The sequence below is a fragment of the Mustela nigripes genome, chromosome X (assembly GCF_022355385.1).
Source record: "Mustela nigripes isolate SB6536 chromosome X, MUSNIG.SB6536, whole genome shotgun sequence".
Taxonomy (NCBI): Eukaryota; Metazoa; Chordata; class Mammalia; order Carnivora; family Mustelidae; genus Mustela; species Mustela nigripes.
This window is the reverse complement of record NC_081575.1, coordinates 91,105,657-91,112,866: the sequence shown is the minus strand read 5'-3', so window position 1 is coordinate 91,112,866 and position 7,210 is coordinate 91,105,657. Positions and strand designations below refer to the sequence as shown.

Here is a 7,210-nt window from a genome sequence, read left to right as displayed (position 1 = left end):
CTCGATCCCAGGACCCTGGGATCATGACCTTAGCAGAAAGCAGAGGTTTTAACCCACTGAGCCACCCAGGTGCCCCCAGACTCCTAAATACAGAAAGAAAACTGGTGGTTGCCAGAGGGGAGGGGGCGGGGGATGGGTGTAAAGTAGGTGAAAGGAATTAGGAGTATACTTTTTTTTTTTTTAATGGATCAGTTATTTAAATAGGTTCTTTGTAAGAAATTTAGACCACCAGTTTGTGAGGATAAACTCCATCTGGGAGAGAAAACACAGAGCACAACAGCCCTGGAGCTGAGGGAGAGCTTTGATTTGGGGCAAGATTTGGGAGACTGCAGATTTGGGATCAACCTTGCCCTGCTCTGTAATCTCTTTTTTCTCTTTCCCTGTGAGGAGGATCTCACTTTCCCGGTGTCCGGGTTTCTGCATCTTCTTGAAGTGAGAACGGTCAGTGAGAACTCTGGTGATCTTCACAGCCCCGGTACAACTTTGGTGGAGGTGGCAATGACAGATTGGTGTTGTGTTCCGCATTTTTTTTTTTTTTTGGCAGTGAAACTGCTATTCTCTGAATTTTTTATAGAGTGAAACCTGACATAGGAATTTCAGATTGACTTTTTTTTGCCAAAGCACAGGTAGATGTGGCGTGGGAAAGGACCCCGGCTGATGTATCCAGACGGGACGCCCCGTGCGGGTGCTGTTGCAAAGAGAGTCATGAATCTGGAAAGGTGACCGGTTTTCCAAACGCTCTCCCGTCCTCCAGAAGAGGCAAAACAACAATGGCATAACTCTATACACGAACAAGGGTTAGTTCTGAAAATCAGTAATATACATGCACAAACATTAGAACATGAGGGGGGAGAAAAATGAAACACTACAAATCCCACATTGCCTTGTTCTCGTTTTCACGACGTTTCTGCACCAGACCCTTCGAGGCTTCGGGGGTGCCTCCTCCCAGCAGTAGAGAGAGCCTCCCCGCAGGCTGGCCAGAAAGACAAGGCTCTCCCCCCGCACCCGGGGATGAGGCTGCCCTCGACAAACACAGAACCTACCAGAGAGAACGAGTACGACACACTATCGTTAATCAGTTTTCATCGAGAAGGGCCCCGCTGCAGCCAGAGGTCCGATCGCAAGCAGCGCGCCCCTGCTCAGCAGCTTCTGGAAAACAACCCGCTTGCCTCTGTGGCGTCCAGTCAGAATGATCACACTGGCCCCAGGAGTGATGCCATTTCCAGTTTTCCCACGTGCTAACGGGGAGGTCTTTTTGCCGAGGATCAACAGCTTTCGAGACACAACTTGAGTAGGATCAAACCTTGGCATTTTGTGAAGTTTAACCATTCAGGTTCCACCGTTCTTGTCGCCACCAACTGGTTTTGTGACAGTAGCAAGAATGAGATTAATCCTGGATTTAACTCCTGAATACTTCCTCTTGTACAGGACCTTTCTAGAATACATATCTGATGGGGAAAATCTGCCAATTCCTCTAACTGGGACAGGGGTTGAGCTGCAAATAGAGCTGTTGTTTCTTGGTGTTTTAGCCTTGAAGTTACCCTTCTTAACCTTGCCACCAGCATCAGTCTTCTTGGCTTCAGGTTTCTTCTCCTTAGCATCTGAATTCTCAACTTTCTCACTGGCCACCTTGCAAGATGGGAAAGGGCAAGAGTACACTTCTCTTGGTGAGCACTGAGAAATGTATAGAATTGTTGAATCATTCTGTTGTACACCTGAAACTGACACCACACTGTATGTTAGTTATACTTGAAAAAAAATGGAAAGGAAAAAAATGTAGTGTTTGGTTTATAATTCATTCTTTGCTGTTTAACATCCTAATTACATGTGAACTGTGGTAGATTTTTAATTCTACCCCGGATCCATCCTGTTGTATAGATGGTACATTGAGTAATTAGAGCATATCTGTTGTAAAAAAAAAAAAAAGTAAAAATATGAGCTGTGATATTGTTATTACTATTTTGGACTATTGATTATTAATGATCCCAACCTTTTTTGAGTTTTTAGGAAGTCTTCACTCAATGCCTATTTTGAATCTTCAAGGAATGCCATTTTAATGAGGTTGGAACTTGAAAAAAATATTAGAACACTTCTCTAAGTAGATTGAGTTACATATATCTTTCTCTTGTTTTTCACCCTTCTCTCTAGTTAAGGAAATTTCAGTTATGGTTTTGGTCATCCTCTTGCTCTTAGATAAGTTATATGGTGGTGTGACTTTCTGTTAACACCTGTTCTACTCTATTTCTTATTTAGAGAAAACTTGGCAAATGTAAATTTAAAAGATATCACTGTATTCTGTTTATGTATTTTAGGGAATAATTATTTGCTCAAAATATCTTTAGAGGAGTTCTTTTAGGTAGAAAGATTTTTGAATATCATTTGATAACATATTTGAATTAAAACGTTTCAGAAAATGATGTAAAGCAGAGTAGATCTTCATCTACTTTTACCCTTCTGAAGGTTTGGTATATGCTTTCAGCAGAATTTATATTTAGAATTCTCTTTACAACCAGGAGATACATAATGCTTTCCAGTAAGATATTCAGACCAGGGGAGCCTGGGTGGCTCAGTCGTTAAGCGTCTGCCTTCAGTTAAGTTCATGATCCCAGGGTCCTGGGATTGAGTCCCGCATTGGGTTCCCTGCCCAGCAGGAAGTCTCCTTCTTCCTCTCCCACTCTCCCTGCTTGTGTTCCCTCTTTTGCTGTCTCTCTCTGTCAAATAAATAAATAAAATCTGAAAAAAAAAAAAAAAAGAAAAGAAACTGAGACCAGCATGTTGCTATCTTGGTGGCTCCAGTAGTGATTGAAATTACCTTTAATGTGTGATGTGTATTCAGTTGGTTTACATAAGCTATCCTTTATGCCATAATAGTTTTATTACAGAGGCTAATAATTTAGCATGTACTTTTGACTAAATAAGTACTTTTTCTAAAAAGGTACCAAGTAAGTACCTTTTTATGGTATGATAGTTGTAAAAATATTTGGAAACTTAACCTTGGTTTTGTGTGGTGATTTTCTGGTCTATTGAAGTTTTTGAATTGTTTGATCAGTGGTGTACATGATGGATATTATGTATCCAACATGTAATACTAGTTTTACTTTTATAAGAATTACCAAAGCTGAGTAGAGCTTGGGAAAGAGTCTGAGTAGAACAATAACCATGGAAGAAATTGGAGTAGGTAGAAATTGACATGATCTGGGAGGGTAGAAAGGTTTTCAAAGGAAAAAAAAAAACAAATTATGAATCCATAAAGTAAAACAAACAAACAAACAAAATGACCTGTGAGTAACCATAATTTTAGAAGTTTGGTACATGGGTATATACCAAAGAAAAATAGAATCTAAGAGGCCCAGTTCTCTTCTTACCAAAATACTGTTTAGATGTGAAAATAAATGCACACTCCCAGCCTTGGAGCTTTTGCAAATAAAGAGAGAGATTTTAAAGCTCTTTAGGCAGGAGGATTTATAGATATGTTAGTCAAGGTTCTCCAGAGAGAAAGAACAAATAGGAGACATAGACATACGTATTATATATATATATATGTATATGTCTATATGTGTACATATGGAAATGTATGTATGTACATATATACAAAATATACATTTTACTATCTACATATGTGCGTATGATTTATTGCAAAGAAGTGCCTCACGTGACTGTGGAGGCTGAGAAGTCCAGACCCTGAAGAGTCAGTGGTACCCTGAAGTTCCATTCTCAGTCCAAAGGCCTAAGAACCAGAACAGCAGCCGGTGTAGATTCCAGGTCTCGCCCAAAGGCAGAAGAACCCTTATGTTCTAGCTTGAAGACTGTCAGGCAGAGAGAGAATTCTTTCTTACCCAGTCTTTTATTCTGTTCAGGTCTTCAAGTGATGGGATGTGGCCCACTCACATCTGGAAGGACTACCTGCTTTATTTAGCCTACCAATTCAAATGCTAATCTCCTTCAGAAACCCTGTCACACATTCACCCAGAATAATGTTTAGCCACGTATCTGGACACCCTGCAGCCGGCAGTCAAGTTAACACTTAATTTTTAACTACCACACAGGACTTAGTAATTGACTGTAAAGGAAAATGTAAAATCTAAGTGGGATCCCGAGTTTCTGAATGGGGCAATGAGGTTAATCTTATTATTATCTTGCCTTCATATCTCTAATATCAAATCTACTTAAGGAGCCTATGCAAATACATGGATTTGTTTCAGTGGTAATTTTTAATCATATGTATTCATAGCAAGAAAAAATTACATAATTTGAGGTTAAGAGGAGAGAGTATTAGAGGAGTGTTTTAATCAACAAGTTTTATGTATTTTATATAAATATGTTTTATGTATTTTACCACACTATTCACTCATTCCTTCATTTACTCATTAAATATTTGTTGAGCACATTTCATGTGTCAAGTTGTGCCCTAGAGTAAGATTCTTAATTAAACATGAGTAAGACCGTCTTCCCCCAAAAAGCCAGTGGGAGAGAGAGATCGATAGGTCATTATACTGTGGGTAAGTACAAATGAATGTGTACAGTATATTGTGGGAGGCACAGAGGGGAAATGCATAATCAGGGATAGATAAAGGGGACAGGGAATACTTTCTGGAAAGATATTATGAAACTGTAAGCAATATTGCTGTAAAGTATATTGCAGGATGGGAATGGGGAGTGGTGAGTATGAGTAGGGGTAAGACAATGAATATGTTAAGGAAGTTTGATTTTGTTCTGTAGGTGATGGAGACTCACTAAAGGGTTTTTAGAAGGTGGAAGAAGAGTTAAAATGGGCGGAAATGGTTAAAGTTCCATATAGGAAGAACTTTTGGTGCCTATGTGAATCACGTACTTAAAGAGGACAGGACTAGACACAAGGAAACCAGGTCAGTTTATTGAAGTAGTTTAGAATCAGAGAGATACAGGTTTGAACCAGGGAAGTGTCAGCAGGAATAGAGATGGACTCTGGATTCAAGAAACGTTTAAAAGATAGAATTGTAGGGCACCTGGGTGACCCGGGTGGCTCAGTTGGTTAAGCATCTACCTTTGGCTCAGATCGTGATCCTGGGGTCTTGGGATTCAGCCCTGCTTTGGGCTCTCTGCTCAGTGGGGAATCTGCTTCTCTCTCTCCCCCGCTCCTCCCTTTTTCTCCTCCCCTCTGTTTGTGCTTGTGCGTGCTCTCTCTCTCAAATAAATAATATTTATAAAACAAAACAAAAAAAACCCATTATTTATTTGTAAGACATAATGACTATTGGAATGTGAAGGTCTGAGTGAGGCATAAGAATCAAGGATGACTTTAGATTTCTATTTGGGTTAATTCAGTACTTTGATCTAAAATAGGGAGGGGAAATTGTGCCAGTCAGCTAATGTTTCATAACCAATCACTCCAAAATTCTGTGGCTGAAAACAGCAATATTTGTTTTCCCTCATTCTTCTGCCATTTGGTTGGGATTAACTGTTCTAGGCTGGACTATTCTACACTTGGCTATGAGTTGCAGATTGGGTCTAGTTTTTTGCTGACCCAATTCTCTTCTTTCTTGGACCTATGGCCTAGTGAAGCAGTGTTTTTTTTTTTTCTTTTTGAAGATTATATTTATTTATTTGACAGAGAGAGAGATCATAAGCAGGCAGATAGGCAGGCAGAGAGAGAGGGAGAAGCAGGCTCTCCATTCAGCAGAGAGCCTGACGTGGGGCTCGATCCGAGGACCCTGAGATCATGACCTGAGTGTAAGGCAGACACTTAACCCACTGAGCCACCCAGGTGCCCCAAAGCAGTGTTCTTTCATTGGCAAAGCCAGAAACTCAAGAGCCCAAGATCAATCACATAGTACATTTCAAACCCCTGCTTGAGATCTATCTATCTATATATATTTCAAATAAATTAGTCTTAATTTGGCACTCTTTTTTATTTAAATTCAATTACTTAACACTATATGTTAGAGGTAGAGTTTAGTGATTCATCAGTTGCGTATAACACCCAGTGCTCATTCCATCAAGTGCCCTCCTTAATGTCATCATCCCTTCTCCCCAACCCTTGGGTTATATTTTTAAACATTCAGTTGGTTAAAACAACCCACATTGGTAAGCCCAAAGGGAAGAGGCAGGGAAATATAGTCTATCTTTAGTGGAGGGAACTTCGAAGTCATGACCAAGGGCATGGATAGAGAGAGAGGTAAAGAATTTGGGTTAAAATTTTAACACCCTAATGGCTATGCAGATGATGTATATGAGGAGGATAAGACTGGAAGTTAAGAGACTACTGCTGTACTTCAGGGGTGATAAGAGACCAGGGCATTGGCAATAGGAAAGGAGAGGAGATGGTGAATTCAAGAAATGTTCAAAGACTGGATATGGTTGTAACATGGAGGCCAGATTTAGGAGGAAGAGTCAAGGATGACTCTAGGCCTCTAGTTTGTATGACTACAATATAGGAGGAATAATATTGGGTTCAGTTTGGGAAACATTGAGTTGGAGGTAGGATGATCATGTACTTTATCATTCAAATCAGGATACTTTTGAAAATGTAAAAGATTGTTACTAATAATCATGCCTCGAGGATAAACCTGTCCTGAGACTGACCTCAAGAAAACTGGTAGATAGTCATTCCATCATAAGTAATCGAGGTGAAGTTTTCTATTTTTATTTATTTATTTATTTACTTACTTATTAAAGATTATTTATTTATTTATTTATTTGACAGAAACAGATCACAAGTAGGCAAAGAGAGAGGAGGAAGCAGGCTCCCTGTCGAGCAGAGAGCACAATGTGGGACTCAATCCTAGGACCCTAAGGTCATGACCTGAGCCGAAGGCAGAGGCTTAACCCACTGAGCTACCCAGGCAACCCTGGAGGTGAAGTTTTTTAGCATCAAGTTGATACTTCAATGTGAAGGACCAGGGAGAGATCTGGTGTAGAGATAAAGACTCAGGAGTCATCAGCACACAATGAAAAAAGTGTGAAAGCCAGAGCCCAATTGAAATCATCCAAAGGAGCATATGTAGAGTAAAATGAATAGAATGAAAAGAAGATAAAAATTTGGAGTAGAAGATGGATGAGAAGTTTAAGAACAAGTAAGTATTGGGTTATGCCGAAGAAGAGAATTTAAAGGATCAAATAATCATATCAGAACAGTCAGGGTCACAGTTGGCTTTGAGTGTGACTGAAACCAGGAATTTGAACATGGTTAAGTTTTTTTTTTCCTCTCAGGCTCTGTATATATTGGCTTTTT

The 7,210-nt window shown here is 39.8% G+C and overlaps 1 pseudogene; it reads right to left on the bottom strand.

Annotated features, from left to right (window-relative positions):
* Positions 1–220: 220 nt before the first annotated feature.
* Positions 221–7,210, bottom strand: part of LOC132007162 (large ribosomal subunit protein eL6-like) — a 12,768-nt pseudogene continuing 5,778 nt past the window's right edge.